This window comes from Rhinichthys klamathensis, unplaced genomic scaffold (genome assembly GCF_029890125.1).
Source record: "Rhinichthys klamathensis goyatoka isolate OS25496 unplaced genomic scaffold, OSU_Roscu_1.1 h1tg000079l_1, whole genome shotgun sequence".
Lineage (NCBI taxonomy): Eukaryota > Metazoa > Chordata > Actinopteri > Cypriniformes > Leuciscidae > Rhinichthys > Rhinichthys klamathensis.
Window position 1 is genome coordinate 3558887 of NW_026606621.1, and position 18186 is coordinate 3577072.

The 18186-nt window shown below is 41.3% G+C and overlaps 1 protein-coding gene across 1 annotated transcript in view; it reads left to right on the forward strand.

Moving 5' to 3' along the window:
• The first annotated feature begins 428 nt into the window (after nucleotides 1-428).
• The window catches only part of il1rapl2 (interleukin 1 receptor accessory protein-like 2), a 524364-nt gene continuing 506606 nt past the window's right edge, over nucleotides 429-18186 (forward strand). The window contains exon 1 of the mRNA XM_056251238.1: nucleotides 429-795. The gene's annotated coding sequence lies outside the window, so the exon portion shown is untranslated. The remainder of the gene's footprint in view (nucleotides 796-18186) is intronic.

Below are 18186 nucleotides of genomic sequence, written 5' to 3' on the forward strand. Positions count from 1 at the left end.
AACGAGTCGGTTCGTTCGGACTGTTTGTTTTAAAGAAACGGTACACTGATTCGTTTCATGACTTAAAAGAGTTCGCATAAGTAATTTTACGTGTCATGTTGCAGTACACGTTTTAATAACATACGGCTGTTAATCACCTTTTTTCCAATTCTTGTTTTACAGAATCCAGCGTCGTATGAAGTGTTACTCGCCGTCCTCACTGTCGAGTGATTCACAGATGCTGCGCGAATCGGATCTACCAAATCACTAAAAAAGCTGTTCAAAAGATGATTCATTTGTGAATCGAACACCAATAGGCTACTGTATACTGCATTCCTATTAGGAGTAATATGGTAGTGTGCCGATCTGAAAAGCCCTGTAACCGCATGTGTGTGATACGACTGAACTCTCCATCTATGCTTCCTGAATTAACGTTACGTGTGGAGGCGCTTCCAAAGGATTGAATTCACTCTAAAGCAGAGAAAGGGGCAGTTATCCTCCAGGTGCTGGTTAAAAAAAAATCTGATAGGATGGAAGTTCTAAGTGGATGTCAAAAACTAACAAGTCGAGCAGATGATATATGACGATCAGCAGAAATAACTTTGGCGACTTTGACAAACTGCATCGTTATATTGACTGACTCCGTCTCGCTATTTACGGTTCTCCTCAGTTTATCTCGTTTAATTTCATCTGCGGGTTCTGCCCGTGATAAACCACATCTTCATGAAGTACATCTGATATAAACTTGTGGAAATACATCGCAAAGATTATTCGTTTATCTGACGTGCGAGATTGAAAAAGCTTCAGCACCATCCGGTAAGTGGACTATATGAAAAAATGGATTGATTGTCTATATTGTATCTCTCGTGTGGCGGATTATACGTCATTATAATTTTTTGTTAACCTCAAGATTTTTTTATTTTGCACTACTTTACCCACACTGATAGCGATCTGTTATGTTAAATGCTTAGCAATAAATGTCTGGGGATTTACTATATGGGATACTTAAAACTGGCAAGGGACGGTTGGCCCTTATTAAAGTCACCATGGTAACCACCAAAAAGATGGTCCTTGCACGGATTTATTGTTGCATTGTAAAAAAGTGGAAATGTGCATTACTTTTTGATATAACCTACTGTAGCTTTAACCTAGTGTAGTCAGATTTATTCGGTAAAAAATACGTTGATACTGTTTCCATATTACTTTGTTCTACAGTGGTGGCTTTATTATTATAAATAAATAAATAAACAAATAAAACATTGCAGAAAGCTTTTGAAAGCTACTTTCAATGATCGAAGGAGCTGTAATAATATTTTATTATGATTTTACCCTATGAACAACAGGCCTGCATGTGTCTTATAAAATTTACTATAGTAACCATGACAGTAATCATAAGGTTCAATATAACTTGGATGGTTTTATATGTTGATCATTGTATATGAGATAAGACATACTATTAGTGCCACTTTAACATGGATATAAACATTTGCTGATATTCCATGGCAACAAGCGTTCTTCTGCACCATAGTCAATCTTTGATTATTTCTTTCTTTCTTTATATATTTATTCATTCATTCATTCATATAGCTTTTTACCCATGATACGTTTCTCTGTGGTAAAAGCTGATATAGTGAATGAGTGGTTAAAGGTAACGGATGAAGCTTTATAGACAAAGATTTAGAAAGATTAAAATTTTTTAGAATTTTCTGTGATTGTCGTCAACATACATTTCAGACCAATTTTTTTGTGTGGGGTTTATAGAAGGTGTGCAGGCCTTTTTGAATCCTGCCTGAATGACGGTATTTCCCCCAACACTGCGGAATGCATCTTACTTTACCCTACCTCGCGTTAGTTGTTTGGAATAGTAGCTCTAGATTGCAATATTTCATATCTGACTCACATTTTCAAAGCATTTCTCAGGCAGATTGGGCATTGATGCAGTTCTACTAGATCTGTTTCTACAGTAGGTTTCTTTAATGTTGATAAACTTAAATCTTGCAGAGGACTGGATGTTGTACTGTGCTTACCTTCACAAACTATTGGCTTGATTCATAACAAAGAAATGCAACTCCATCAATGAGCTTTTTCCACTGTTTCTCCCTGCTTAATTTTGTGTTTTAATTACCACTGATGGAATTGTAGCCTACATTGAAGACTGACGTGAAAGCAGTACTAATGGTTTGTTCTCTAATGTACAGCAGCAGTGCTTGATAATCTTAGGTGCAAATGTATAATGGATTAGGAAAGTGAAGTTATTGTATGCTGTGGCTGTTTTAATGTCTCTTTAATTGCAGTCTTGTTCACTGACACTAAATAGTTTGAGGTTAAGCTTCTTTTCTAAAGTCTGATCTTTACTAATAATTTGCATATTTTCTATTTCACTCATTAAGAAATAGATTATGTTTGTTAGAGGAAAGCAGCAGATAAATACAGTATATATATATATATATATATATATATATATATATATATATATATACTGTATATATATTCCAAATATAGTTTGTAGTCAACACAGTAGATATCAAAACAGTGAGAACTCTATTTCAGTATTCTTAATCAAATTAACATCCTGTGTTAAGATGTGTCAGATTAATCAGATGTGGTATTGTTACAATATTTGCTGTACTGCCCCTATAATTAATGTCAAAGTAACAGATGGTTAATGTATTTCACCATCAACATTATTTCAATTGACAATTCGGCACAGTACACATGCAGTCTTATTTGAAGCAAACCTCAAAATGAAAATTTATTCATCATTTACTCATCCCCATGTTTTCTTTTTCCATGAAAAACTAAAGTAGATCGATCATATCAGAATCTCCGAGCTTCTGTATTTTTTTCTCTTCAAAAAGTAATCTTAAAAATGTTGCTTACATTTTGGTCTGTTCCCCACACAAATCTCATGGGAGTAAGAACATAATATGATGGGTAGGGTATGATATGAGGGTAAGTAAATGACAAAATGTAAATTTTTGGGTGAACTAGTCCTCTATGGAAAAAAGGCTTTGTAGACGCACATTGAGTTTCATTGGTATATTGGCAAAGAGTGAATGAACGAATGGACGTGAATCCACTTTCCAATCCATGTATAGCCCAAGACTGGCGAAAGAGTGAGGGTGAGTGAAATTAACCATCTCAATTTCCAGTAGAGCATCTTCACGCGTTTTGCATGCAAGAGTGCCATGAATCTCTGGCTAAATGAAAACAGATGACAGTGCCAATCCCCACGTGGGTGCTGCTGTGCCTCTGCCACTACCATTTATCACCGTCAACTCCCTTGGCCTCTTAGAGGAAAAAAGTGCACTCATGTTTGCCATGGAAGAAATTCTAATCTGCTGTCTTCAATGGAGCTCTTTGTAGCTTTGTAGCTAGGATGAAATAGCAAGTGGAAATGCGTTTCCACAAGCTGAATTTTATTATTGTATAAATTGGTGACAAGAATTCACATGCATTCCTTGACATGATATTTCAAATGAAGGTGTCATGAAGAAGACACTTTTTAGCTACTAGAGGCGTGGAACTCATTGTGGATTGTAGAAAGAGTTTTTTTTTTGTAAAGATAAATCACCAAGTGCTGGCATATTTCCACATGCTCTTTCTGTATGAACCCTTCACTCCACTGAAAATAATAGCTGTATCCCGAAGTTGAAGAGATTTATGTGAAAGAATTTTGAAAGCATACATTTATAATTAAATTTCACAAGTGCAAATCCAGTCTTGATGGATGGTCATCTGACCAGTGTATGACCATAATCAAATAGACTGAAAAAGACAAGGCTACTTAGCATTTAAATGGCCTGTGCAGTGTTAGAAGCCAGCGAGAGGCGTATAAATATGTAGAAAGAGGTATAGAAAGAACATATTTTTGTATGTTTATGCTGAAATAGTAAAATCAGTGTTCTAAACTTTACTGCTTACTAAAATAAAAACATTTTAAAATTTCAATAATTTCTAATATTTTAATTTTGCTTACAAATATTATACTGTTCAGCAATCAATAACTTAAAACAGGAAACATATTTTGTGCAGATTTTGTTACTATTAACTGTTATTCTACTATTATTATCAGGGCCGTTAACAGCTATTTTGGGGGGCAGGTGCTCAAGTGAGAAAAAAGGGCACCCCTCTCACAATTACTATAAAAATACATACAATTTAAGTAAGTTACATACTGTTCCGTCTCGGAGAATTAGATTTAATACAGTTAAACAATAAATGTACTTAACCCTCTGGGGACGGCAAACGCACCAGTGTGTTTTGGCAAATTTGTTCACATAGCAGAAAAATAGACTTAAACTACTCCATCATTTCTGGTCATACAGAGTTAAGACATATTAAAAAATAAACTGTTAAATGTCTACTTTTTTATGTGCCCACCTACAATCGAAATAAAATATTGTGCTTTTGTAAAATAAAGAAAATAAACAGGGTGTGCGTTTTGCTTCTCCGTGTATGTATATGTGTGTGTGTGTGTTTGTGTGTGTGTATATTGTCCTTGCATTCTTTCTTGTGTGACACACCTGAATGAAAGGCTCATTAATATGCGGGTCTTTGTCTTCTCAACCACCTAATTATTCACAATGGGGTTGGGCCGTTCACGCCCATTCGCATATTGCCTTGGCTAACAAAAAAATGTTTTTCACAATTTAAAAGAATCTATTGTGTTATGTGAATCATTTTGAAGCAAAAACTCTAGGCCACAACTTCCATTAGTCAAAAGTCTTGTGGACACATATTTAGTATGTGTTTTGTGGCTTTATTTCAGAAACTTTAATTTTTAGTTTTTTCAATAACCATGCATAAACAATATTCTCTCAAAAATACATGTACATACATGTTGCTCACATATTATGGTAGCCCTGTTTGTGCTAAATAGAGTGTAATTTCACCTGTGCCATTAATATGTTTATAAGCAACTGAAAAAAGCACAAATGTCAGGGCATGTCAAAACATCTCAAGGACCCCAAAAACACCTTGGTCCCCAGAGGGTTAAAAAGAAAAGGGCACTTACCTAGTCAGAGACCAAAAGAGCAGGGGCTTGAGCAGCACTTGGGGCCTCTTTGTGCAGGTGCTTGATTATTATTATTATATAAAATATTGTCCTAATCAGAGTGAAACAATAAAGCAACAAGTGATAAAATGTATATCTTCTGTGTTAATATATTTTTTTAAACAAATTATTAATAGTTTATTGAATTCATTTGAATTCGGGTCCATTCCCACTACTCTGACCCATTCAGGTTGATTTACAGAAAGTTTGTGAACATGAGAGACGGGCATTATGTCATTCCCATGGTAAACAGTCGATTTCGCAATCATAGTTTGATGGGGATGCTTCCTCCTCTCACATGGCTTTTCGTCTGGATTTTGCCGTTACTCCCTCACAAGGAGGGGAATGAGACAATGCCTATTTCCACTGGTGTTGGATAGTGTCACTTTAATTTTGTTATTTGTGTGACAAATGTCTATTTTTTATTTCTCATTACATTTTAAATTATTTATTTATTTATTATTATTATAATTTTTTTTGAGACACTTTGTCACATTCCTCCTTGGAGAAAATACCCTTCCCTGATCCATATGTGCATATGTATTATATATAAGCATGATGCATTCATGAGACACATGCTTGCTCCATATGGGATAGTCAGTTGTATGCTTTTCCCGAACACTTCCATTGTAAGTGCATAACTGTCAACGTTTTTTTTATTGTTTATTTACCTTATATTTAACTTTAGAGCTGTACTATCTCCCAATTTTCAGTCTGAAGAGTCCATATCCATTGAAATAATTGTATTGTTTCTGCTGCTTCCAGTGGTGTGCGGTGGTGTTTTAAAATGAGAAGGCAAAGTCCTCACATTTATTTGTTTTTTACACATATATCAAATGCAAATTTATGTCCCTGTTACACTTAATTTTCCTGGTTAAATAAACATTATATAAAAAAGAGAGACAAAATACAATTCTATTTTGTATTTTTACACTAACTATATAATAGGGATGGGACGGTATGAAAATTTCATATCACGATTATAGTGACCAAAGTTATCACGATTATCAATATTATCACGGTTTTGTTAAAATGAGATGGAAATGTTCAAAAAGAACTGATGCTCACCCTGAAAACATTTGAAAATCAACAAACAAAAAATACAATTAGCAGCTATATGCACTTTTTTAAGCATAAACATTATATTAACATTAACATGGAGCCCTGAGAGTGAGAGGTATAAGTTTTCCTAGTGCAGGTTTTAATATACTCGTCATTAAACCCTATCATTAATAATGATAATAACACTTATGGATGTGTGTATGACTGAATATTATTATTATTAATAAATAAATCACTTTCTCTCTCACACACACACACGCGCGCGCACGCACGCACACACACTTTAAATGAACAAAATATGTTGGTTGGGTCAGCACTACACAGCGCACATCCATGTCTCGGATCACCGTGGAAGCAATCTCTGGTTTCATTCAAATGTGTATGTCTTGCGTCTCAGTTTTGATTGTATTGAAAATTAAATCAGAGTATTTTAGTATTAATACTACTACAATATTGTTGTAGTGATCACATTTACTTTACGATTGATTTGGACACTGTAACTTGTATAATGGATTTATAAACCGGTAAGATTTAAAAACATTAAGTTAACCACAATTCAATATTTCATGTCCCTGAAATTATTTCTGTGGTAAAAAAATAAAAAATAAAACTGTAATAAGTTTACTATGAATGAATACAATACATTATCCCTTAAATGTCACCCTTAATAGTTTGAATATGTTCGTTCGTCTTGGCTCAAATCCACTTGCTGTAAAACTTTTCTCTTCGCGGAAGCTTTGCAATAATTACAAGTGAGATAATGAAATAATTGATCTCCAATAAATTTGTCTAATTATTTGCCCAAGTTAGTTGTGGTATTAAGGTAAAAATTAACTCAGTGGGTGGTTGTCACGTAACGTTAGATGACTTAGCAGATTTGACGTGTTTCCCCCTTTTGCAGCGAATTTCCTCTAGCAAGATTTGCAGACAGGGTGCCCATCCTCGATTAAATTGCCCTTGGGACTCTTGTAATAGCCAAAATACGACCATACCTCCGATTTTGTCCTCTTTAATGGCTGAAAAATCTCCCGTGCGCTGTCACTGCCTTCCGCCATGTCTTCTCGCGCAAAAAAAACAACATTGCATCTGCGCGCCTGCTCGAGCCTGCGTCAGACTGATTCTGGCTGGACAGGATTTACCGCGAGTTTTCAAAATCACGATAATCAAACACGGTTTTTATGATAATTAAATTTTAAACGATAATACTAACCGCCAGGACATTTTATCGTGGTTTATCGTGAAACCGGTAATCGTCCCATCCCTACTATATAATGTTTTATTTATTAAAACCAAGTATAAATTTCATCAAGTTAGTGTTTTTGCACATTTTTATATGTATTCCAAAATAATATCGAAAGGCAGTAACAATTTAAACAATATATATTATTTGTGAGCTAACGTTCAGCTTTTTTTTTTTAATAGTCAAATTATTTTCAGCAGTCATCAAGCTTGTACACTCTGGTCACAGACACGAAGATGTACCTTTAACCCTCTGGGGACCAAGGGGTTTTTGGGGCCCTTGGGATGTTTTGACATGCACTGACATTTGTGCTTTTTTCAGTTATTTATAAACATGTTAATGGCAAAGGTGTAAATTCACTCTATATAGCACAAACGGGGCTACCATAATATGTGAGCAGCATGTATGTACATGTTTATATTTTTGAGAGAATATTATTTATGCATGGTTATTGAAAAAACTAAAACTAAAAGTTTCTGAAATAAGGCCACATGATTATTTCTTCACAAGACTTTTGAAAATTGTATCACATAGTCTAGAATATTTGCTCCAAAACTATGTGAGAATCATCCTGACTACTCATTCAGATAAGTCAATAAAGTCTTTTAGAATGTGTATGACGTGTTTAGTGTGAGAAAGCTTTATGCGAGGAGGCGTGATCTCTCATTAATATGTATGGCATTTCACACCTGAGAAAGACAAAGACCCTCCCATAATGGCCCTATTAGGTGCTATCAGGCCATATCAGTATGAGGAGCCTTGCACAAAGAATGAGGAGATTTAAAAAAGAATAGCTTTTAGATTGTTTGGATTTATTTACAACACAACATAATCCAAAGATACACAACAAAGGACAAAAAAGCACATTAGTTAACACACTGATCTAAAGACAGAGGCTTGAACAGTCACACAACATTGTCCCATTCCTGAAACATAGTACATACCTGTCATTTCCAAGGTGTTTGATTTTTCATTTTACCATGTTCATGTACAGTCTCCTGTGAATGTTGAAGTCAGGACTCATCAGTGGCATCTCATCCCTGTAAAAAATAAAATAAACACCTGTGAACATGCTGATATCAAGAGAAACTATATGGCTGCACGACTTTGGGCATGCATTGTAGATTTTTCTGGTTAAAATTGCTTTTTAATTATATATATACACACACACACACACACACACACACACACACACTGCTTAGAATAAGTGAACACACCCATGCTAAAGTTGACTAAAAAGAGGAATAAAAAATCTTAATGCCTTAATTAAAAAAAATGAGGAAAACTCCAACCTTTAGGGACATGAATAATGTCCCTGAATTCTTTGTGAATGAATAATGTATCGCAAATAATTAAATGTTCTTCTTTAAAATACAGGGTGCATACGTCTGGACACTTCTATCACACACCCTTCACCATATAGACATGGTTTTATTTCAGTTAGTTAATAATAATAACAATAGCCTAGCATGCGGCCTATAAATCGTTAAAAAGGAAAACTTCAGTACACTAGAAAAAAATATATGGATACGTTTACTTCAAATGTTTCCATTCGTTACAAACACAGTATTTAACAGTAAACATGTTTCTAAACATTATAATATTCACCATATTAGAGTAAACACTGATACTAGCCTAACATAAAGCTGTGTTTTATTAAACATAAAAACATCCTCGTGTCGTACATGACAAATACATTTCCTGCCTGTTATGGCTATAGTTCATATTTCAACATGTTTCTGTCGATTTCATAAATTTTAGTCTAGCAACAGTTCAACTGGAATGTCAAGTGTATGCAACAATAACACTAACTAATATAATTCATAATACATTTCTTACCTTACATCTTTCTTGTCTTCAAATCGCGTTCTTCTTCTGATGTAACTAAATCCAATGTAAGCTCACTGCGTGTCTTCCGAACTCGACGAAAAGCAGAGGACTGATGAAGTTTGGTGCTTTGTTTTTGAGGTAATGAGCGCGCTCGCGTTCCTTCATGGAGATTTGCATATCAGTCTCTTTTGCGGGCGTGGGCGTGGTCAAATTAAAAATAATGAGCAAGCGTTTGAGAAACTGGAAATCTTGTTAGTTTTATACAAATTACTTAAACAGAGAAAATTTGTTTTTGTTTTGAATCAGATCATTTAAAAGTACAAACTTAAATGATTAAAGATATACATTTCAGGCCTGGGTGAATAGTATTAGCTGAGTTTTGTTTAAGTTTAAGAGACATGCTCCAGAAAAAAAGTTCAGGGAGAAGGGGAGGTGTCAGGAGCCAATCAGATCCCTCACATGTCACCACGCAAAGATCACTGTCCCCAGATTACTGATCACCTGCACCTGTTTCCACTCAGCACTCACTTCCCAGCCAGCGTAAAAGCACCCGATTCACTCCCAGTCATTGTCAAGCCTCCAACAGGAACGACCCTTACCAGTCACCACTTGTCTCACTCTGAGCCATCCTTCAGCAACGGACGTAAAGTATACTTACCTGAAAGAAACTAACCTTGTTGTCCTTGTTCTGATGTTCCCAGGATCCGCTCCATGACTCATGTTCTCCGTTTCCTGGAATCCGCCACGAGTCCCGTTTCCCACTGGATGAGCTGCAAGAGAAAGCAAAAGTATCACTGAACTGGTGAGCTCATTGTCAAGTGCACTTCAAAGGATCTACTCACCTGGAATCCTTCCTGAATCACGCCTATCCACGAACGATCACCGTTGAACTCCCGAAACCCTGCATACTTACCTTTGAGTTAAATAAAGATACATTTATGTTTATCACTTACCTCTGTCTCCGAGCCTCAATCCTAACAGAAGGCTTGACCTAACAACAGAAAGAGGTGAGAGATGGATTCCGGACAGCCCGCTGTTGCTACCAGCTCCACACCTACCACCGATCCTCCGACAGAACCCATGTTTACTCCAGTGAGAACTTCCGCGAGCGCCGCTTCTTCGATTATCTGCTTTGCAACTCCCCCGTCGCGCCCAGCGCCCTTCTCTGGCCGGGCGGAGGACTGCAACGGATTTTTACTCCAGTGTTCGCTAGCTCTGGAACAGCAAGTTCAGCTCTATCCCAATGAGAGATCGAAAGTGGCATTTATCATTCAGCAACTCTCTGGAGCAGCTCTGAGGTGGGCAGAGGCGTTATGGATGCAGGAATCCACAGTGGTTGCGTCAGTTCAAGAGTTTGTCAAACATTTTAAGGAAGTTTTCGGACGACCCGCGGATGATTCCTCATTTGGAGAACAGCTCCTACAAGTACGTCAAGGAAAGAAGTCATTGACTGAGTATTCTGTGGAATTTCGCACCCTTGCATCAAATAGTGGATGGAATGAGAGAGCTCTGATTTCTGTTTTCCGTCGAGGTTTAAACCCAGCTTTGCGCCTCCAACTGGCGATCTATGATGACAGCTTAGGAATTGAGAAATTCATTCAGCAAGCCAAGCGAGTCCATCAACGATCTTTGAGTTGTTACGCTGATCAGTCTCATCACCATCCTGTGTCTTTTCAGAATCCCAAGAATCTCAATCCAGAAAATCAAGTTGAAGAGATGCAAGTCGACACTTCAAAAATTTCTCAGGCTGAACGTGTTCGTCGAAGAGAGATGAAGTTATGTATGTACTGTGGTACCAAGGGTCACTTCAGACTTAACTGCCCAATTCGACCGGGGAAAATGATGGTAAGCTCAGTCTTTAATCAACCCATTGTCTCAGCACCACTCACGATTCCTGTGATATTAAAGATTCAAGAAAAACACATCTCTGTAACAGCTATCATCGACTCAGGGGTCCGCGGGAAACTTCATTTCTGGAGAACTCTGTAAGAGGCTCAGTCTGCGAGAGATCAACACTCCCAAGTCTTACGCCATCTACGCTGTAACGGGTGAGTTAATTAACAAGACGAACGTTACTACCCAGATTGGTCCTATTCAATTGTGTGTGGAAGAGACGCACCAAGAGTGGTTTGAACCATTTGTGTTGATAAACAGCCAAACAGATCTCATCCTTGGTCGGCCATGGCTCGTCCATCACCAACCCACCATTGATTGGACGTCTGGGAAAATCCTGCAATGGGGATGTCAATGTCCAGAGATCAACGATCCAGTATCCCGTTCATCCAGTAACCCAAGGACCCAAGTGCTCAAAGTTAACTCCACGTCCATAGAGAGTCCCACAGAAAACTTGTCAACTAATATCCCAGCCTGTTATTCTAAGTTCTCTGACGTCTTCAATCCTGTCACTGCTTCCAAGTTACCCCCTCATCGACCATGGGATTGTGCTATAGACCTGATCCCTGATGCACGTCTCCCCAAGGGTCGGATTTACTCCTTGTCCATTCCAGAGCAAGAATCCATGAAGAAATATATCCACGAAGCTTTAGATCAGGGTTACATCCGACCTTCCACATCTCCTGCCGCCGCAAGTTTCTTCTTCGTGGCCAAGAAAGACGGTGGTTTAAGACCATGCATTGATTACAGAGCCTTGAATCAAGTCACTGTGAAGTTTAGCTACCCTTTGCCTCTCATACCCGCTGCTCTCGAACAACTCAGAGAGGCAAAGATGTTCACCAAGCTTGACTTACGGAGTGCGTACAATCTAATCCGTATCAAAAGAGGAGATGAGTGGAAGACTGCTTTCATAACCCCTGCTGGCCACTACGAATATCTTGTCATGCCATATGGTTTGGTCAACGCTCCTTCCGTTTTCCAAAGTTTCATGGATGAGATCCTCAGAGACTTTCTAGGGAAGTTTGTTCTGGTCTATATCGATGACATCTTGATCTATTCCAAGAATCCAATCGAACACCAGAGACATGTGTCTCTAGTCCTACAACGTCTCAGAGAATTCACTCTGTTCCTGAAAGCTGAGAAGTGTACCTTTCATCAAAGCACCATCGACTTCCTGGGATACATACTCAGCGATCGAGGAGTGGAGATGGACCAACAAAAGACCGAGACCGTCCTGTCCTGGCCAACTCCCAAGTCCGTGAAGGAGCTTCAGAGATTCCTCGGGTTCGCCAACTTCTATAGGAGATTTATCAACCAGTACAGTCTTCTCACTTCTCCATTGACCTCCTTGCTAAAAGGAAAACCTAAGATCCTGCAGTGGAACCCCAAGGCTGAGAAAGCTTTTCATGCTCTGAAATCTGCCTTCACCAGTGCCCCTTTGCTTCACCATCCAGACCCTGAAAAACCATTCATGGTGGAAGTCGATGCCTCCACCACCGGGGTTGGAGGAATCCTGTCCCAATGTTCCGAGTTCTCCTCAAAGCCACTCCCTTGTGCATTCTTCTCCAAAAAGTTTTCTCCAGCAGAGGCAAACTACGATATTGGAAATCGAGAACTTCTCGCAGTAAAACTTGCCTTGGAAGAATGGCGACATTGGCTAGAGGGAGCCAAACACCCATTTCTAGTCCTAACCGATCATAAGAATCTCCAATACCTGAGAGATGCCAAGCGGTTAAATCCACGTCAGGCCCGATGGGCGTTATTCTTTACACGCTTTCATTTCAAGATTGCCTATCGTCCAGGATCCAAGAATACCCGTGCAGACGCTCTTTCCCGTATCCATGCCCCTGAGAGCCCTGTTGATCAACCTGAGACCATTCTACCCGAGAGGTTATTCGTAAATCCTATCCAGTGGGAAATAAACGAACAGCTTCAAGAATTGGCTCATCAGCAACCCAGAGTTCCCGGATGTCCTCCCGGGAAGATTCATGTCCCTGAAGAATTTCGCAACGCTTTGATTTCCTCAGCTCATTCTTCAGTGGCCACTGGACACCCAGGTATAACCAAGACCTTAGCCACACTTCAGGAGAAGTATTGGTGGGCTCACATGCGCCAAGATATCACTCAGTTCATTCAAGGTTGCATCCCATGTGCCATCTCCAAGGTCCCAAGAAATCTGCCAGTGGGGAAACTGGTCCCCTTGCCTATTCCAAATAGACCTTGGTCCCACATCGGAGTGGACTTTGTTACTGACCTTCCGATTTCTGACGGAAATACTTGCATCCTAGTAGCCATCGATCGTTTCGCGAAAGCATGCAAGTTCATTCCATTAAAGGGACTTCCAACCGCCTTTGATACTGCTGAGCTTCTCATGGAACATGTCTTTCGAAATTTCGGTCTGCCAGAGGACATTGTCTCCGATCGAGGGCCACAGTTCATTTCCCGAGTCTGGCGATCATTTTTCACTCTCATGAATGTGACAGTGAGTCTGTCTTCCGGGTATCATCCACAAACCAATGGACAAACCGAGAGAAAGATCCAGGATCTAGGTCGGTTCTTGCGCACATTCTGCCACTCCAACCAGAACATCTGGAGTAGGTACCTCATCTGGGCAGAATATGCACAGAATTCCCTCCGACAAGCATCCACTCAATTGACTCCATTCCAATGTATCCTTGGTTACCAACCTCCGTTATTCCCATGGTCCGGTGAACCTTCAGAAGTGCCCGCGGTTAACAAATGGTTTGAGGAGAGCGAACAGGTCTGGAACCAAACTCATCAGCACATCCGACAAGCTGTGAATAGACAACAGCAGTTCGCTGACACCCGCCGAAGATCCACGCCAGAATACCAACCTGAGCAACTAGTCTGGCTTTCCACTCGAGATATCAAACTGCGCCAGTCATGTAAGAAATTAAATCCCAAGTACATCGGACCCTTTCCAATTGTCAAGCAAGTCAACCCAGTCACTTACCAGCTCCGGTTGCCCCCAGAATACCGTATCCATCCCACGTTTCACGTCTCACTTCTGAAACCCCATCATCCACAGATTCCCCAGTCAGTCAACGAGGTCGAACCCGAAGAAAACCCCCCGATACCACCCGTTGAACCCGAGCCCATCTACCTCATCAAGGAGATCTTGGACTCTCGACGTCGGGGAGGTCAGTTAGAATACCTCATTGATTGGGAGGGATATGGGCCAGAAGAGAGAAGTTGGGTACCTCGTAATGATGTTCTTGATCCCAGTCTGCTCCTAGAATTCCATGCTCAGCATCCCGAGAAACCTGCACCACGACCCAGAGGCAGACCCCCACGACGTCGAGGTCCAAGGTCCGCTGGCGCGGACTCTGGAGGGGGGGGGGGGTACTGTCAGGAGCCAATCAGATCCCTCACATGTCACCACGCAAAGATCACTGTCCCCAGATTACTGATCACCTGCACCTGTTTCCACTCAGCACTCACTTCCCAGCCAGCACAAAAGCACCCGATTCACTCCCAGTCATTGTCAAGCCTCCAACAGGAACGACCCTTACCAGTCACCACTTGTCTCACTCTGAGCCATCCTTCAGCAACGGACGTAAAGTATACTTACCTGAAAGAAACTAACCTTGTTGTCCTTGTTCTGATGTTCCCAGGATCCGCTCCATGACTCATGTTCTCCGTTTCCTGGAATCCGCCACGAGTCCCGTTTCCCACTGGATGAGCTGCAAGAGAAAGCGAAAGTATCACTGAACTGGTGAGCTCATTGTCAAGTGCACTTCAAAGGATCTACTCACCTGGAATCCTTCCTGAATCACGCCTATCCACGAACGATCACCGTTGAACTCCCGAAACCCTGCATACTTACCTTTGAGTTAAATAAAGATACATTTATGTTTATCACTTACCTCTGTCTCTGAGCCTGAATCCTGACAGGAGGCAGAACGCACACCCTGTTTATTTTCTTTATTTTACAAAAGCACAATATTTTATTTCGATTGTATGTGGGCACATAAAAAAGAAGACATTTAACAGTTTATTTTCTCATATTTCTTAACTCTATATGACCAGAAATGTCCCTGTTACACTTAATTTTCCTGGTTAAATAAACATTATATAAAAAAGAGAGACAAAATACAACTATACAACTATACAATACAAAATACTCTAACAACTTCTCTTTCTCTCACACCCCTCGCCAGCCGGGGAGGGGTGGGGGTACTGGTCTTCTCATTTCTAACAATTGGAAATACTCAACTCTCTCTACTCTATGCAATAACATCTCGTTTGAATATCATGCCATTACACTTACAACTCCCATTAAGATCCATATTGTAGTCATAGTCATATATCGCCCCCCAGGTCAACTAGGAAGCTTTGTAGTTGAGCTGGATGTGAATACGGCAACGGATACTTTATGCTCCACTTTAACTTCTTCTTTAGACAATATCTGCCCTCTCTCCTCCAGGCAAGCACGTGCTACTCCCTCTAACCCCTGGTTATCTGAGGTTCTTCGTGAACACCGGACCAAACTCAGGGCAATGGAGAGGAAATGGCGCAAATCAAAAGACACATTTGACTTGAGTATGTATCAATCTCCGCTCTCTTCCTTTTCTGTTTATGTTCACGCTGCGAAATCTTCATATTTCCACAACAAGATCATCAGCACCTCTAAAACACTTTTCAAGACATTCAACTCTCTCCTCTGTCCACCTTCACCACCACCCACGTCCTCTTTAACTGCTGATGATTTTGCCAACTTCTTCACCAACAAAACAACTACTCTCTACTAACCGAGGAAGAAGTATCTAAATTTCTTCTCTCCAGTCATCCTACCACCTGCCCTCTGGACCCCATCCCCTCATACCTTCTACAAACCATCTCTCCCACACTTCTACCAGCACTCACACACATCATCAACTCATCCCTCCACACTGGCATTTTCCCTACAGCATTCAAGCAGGCTCGGGTAACTCCACTGCTTAAAAAAACAACATTAAACACATCACTTTTAGAGAATTACAGACCTGTCTCTCTCTTACCATTCATTGCGAAAACACTTGAACGAGTTGCTTTCAACCAAGTTTCATCTTTCCTGTCTCTGACCAACCAGCTAGATGTAAACCAATCTTGCTTCAAGAAAGGGCATTCAACCGAGTCTGCATTACTATCGGTTACAGAAGCCCTGTGGACCGCAAAAGCTGCTTCCGAATCATCAGTTCTCATTCTCCTGGATCTGTCTGCTGCCTTCGACACTGTAAACCATCAGATCCTTCTGTCCACCCTCTCATCACTGGGCATCACAGGTACTCCTCTCCACTGGTTTGAGTCCTATCTTACAGGTAGATCCTTCAGGGTCGCATGGAGAGGCGAGGTATCCAGAGCACATCAACTGACCACAGGGGTTCCTCAGGGTTCAGTTCTTGGACCGATCCTCTTCTCTATTTACACCACATCACTGGGACCCATCATACAGGCACATGGTTTCTCTTACCATTGCTATGCTGATGACACCCAGCTCTACCTCTCATTTCAACCAGATGATCCCTCAGTAGCTGCACGTATCTCAAGCTGTCTGGTGGACATCTCGGAATGGATGAAGGAACATCACCTGCAGCTCAACCTCGCAAAGACAGAGCTTCTCGTCCTCCCTGCCAATCCGTCTCTACAACACGACTTTACTATCCAGCTAGATTCAACCTCAATCTGTCACGGTAGACGTTTTCTCTGTTCCTTCTTGTCTCGTGTTTATGTTGTTGTATGAACGCACGTGTGTGAGGGGCGTGTCTGTATGGCATTACCTGATCCGCTCCAGCTGTTCATCATCACATCACCAGCTGCAGTTGATCATCACCACACTATTTATACTCACTGCTGTTCTCTCATCCTTGTCAGATCGTTGTTTGGTGTGTCCCTGTCTGGTTATCCTGTTCCTGATCGTCTCGTGTTCCGTGGAGTGTTTATCGTGCTTGGAGTGTGTTCTTCGTTCACCTGGGATTCTTCGCACCGTTTGTCTTCACTCATCGGGTTGACCATCCAGTCCCTGCGTCACCGTGTATTCTGGCTACTGCCTTGGACTGAGTTTATTAAAAGTATCTTTCACTCGCATTTGCTTCCTGTGATCTATTGCACCATGACAGAACGATCTGACAAGGAAATGGGAGCAGCGAGTGCGTCACCATCCACGGAAGAGTTTGTACATCACAGCATTCAAAGAATGAATTCCCAAGAGAAGGAGATCGGCGACACGGGTCGCGCAGTTCAAGCCTTGGTGACGCAGGTGTCTGAGCTCACCCAGCAGATCCAGCGCCTACGTGTCCCCGCTGCGCCCCCCACACCTGCCGTTCCTTCCGCACCACCTGGAAGCCCCTCCCAGTCGGAGCCTCGGTTACCGGTTCCAGAAGCCTATTCGGGTGAGCCTTCACATTGCAGGGCATTCTTAACTCGGTGTTCCATGCACTTTGCCTTACAGCCACGCACTTTTTTCAATGAACAAACGAAAGTGGCATTCGTACTGACACTGCTGACTGGGAGAGCGGCACTCTGGGGAACGGCGGTGTGGGAGAACCAGAACCCATGCTGTTCCTCGTTCCAGTCCCTCGCGGAGGAGATGAGGAAGGTGTTTGACCGAGCGGTATCAGGAAGAGAAGCGGCCAGGACATTGGCTGAACTCCGTCAAGGAGAACGTTCAGTATCCGATTACTCGATCGAGTTCAGGACCCTGGCGGCGGAGTGTGGCTGGAACGAGGAGGCGCAGTGGGACATGTTCCTGCATGGGCTGGCTGACCACGTCCAGAAGGAGATCTATGCCCTGGATCTCCCCACCAATCTCAATGGCTTGATCGACCTTGCCCTGCGGGTGGACGCTCGACTGTCCAGAGTCGAGTGCAGAACAACTTCCACCCGTCCTCTCGGAGATTTCGACGGCCGGCGATCCAGCGGCAGGGGCGTGGTCAGCCCCGTCGACGATCACGAGCCCATGCAGGTGGGTCGAGCTCGGCTTTCCCGAGAGGAGAGGGAGAGGCGGAGGTCCCAGGGCCTTTGCCTTTACTGTGGAGGGACTGGTCACTTTGCGTACAACTGCCCGGTAAAAGGCCAAGCCCGATAGTAAACATGAGGCTACTATCGGGTGGGATCTCCGCCAGGA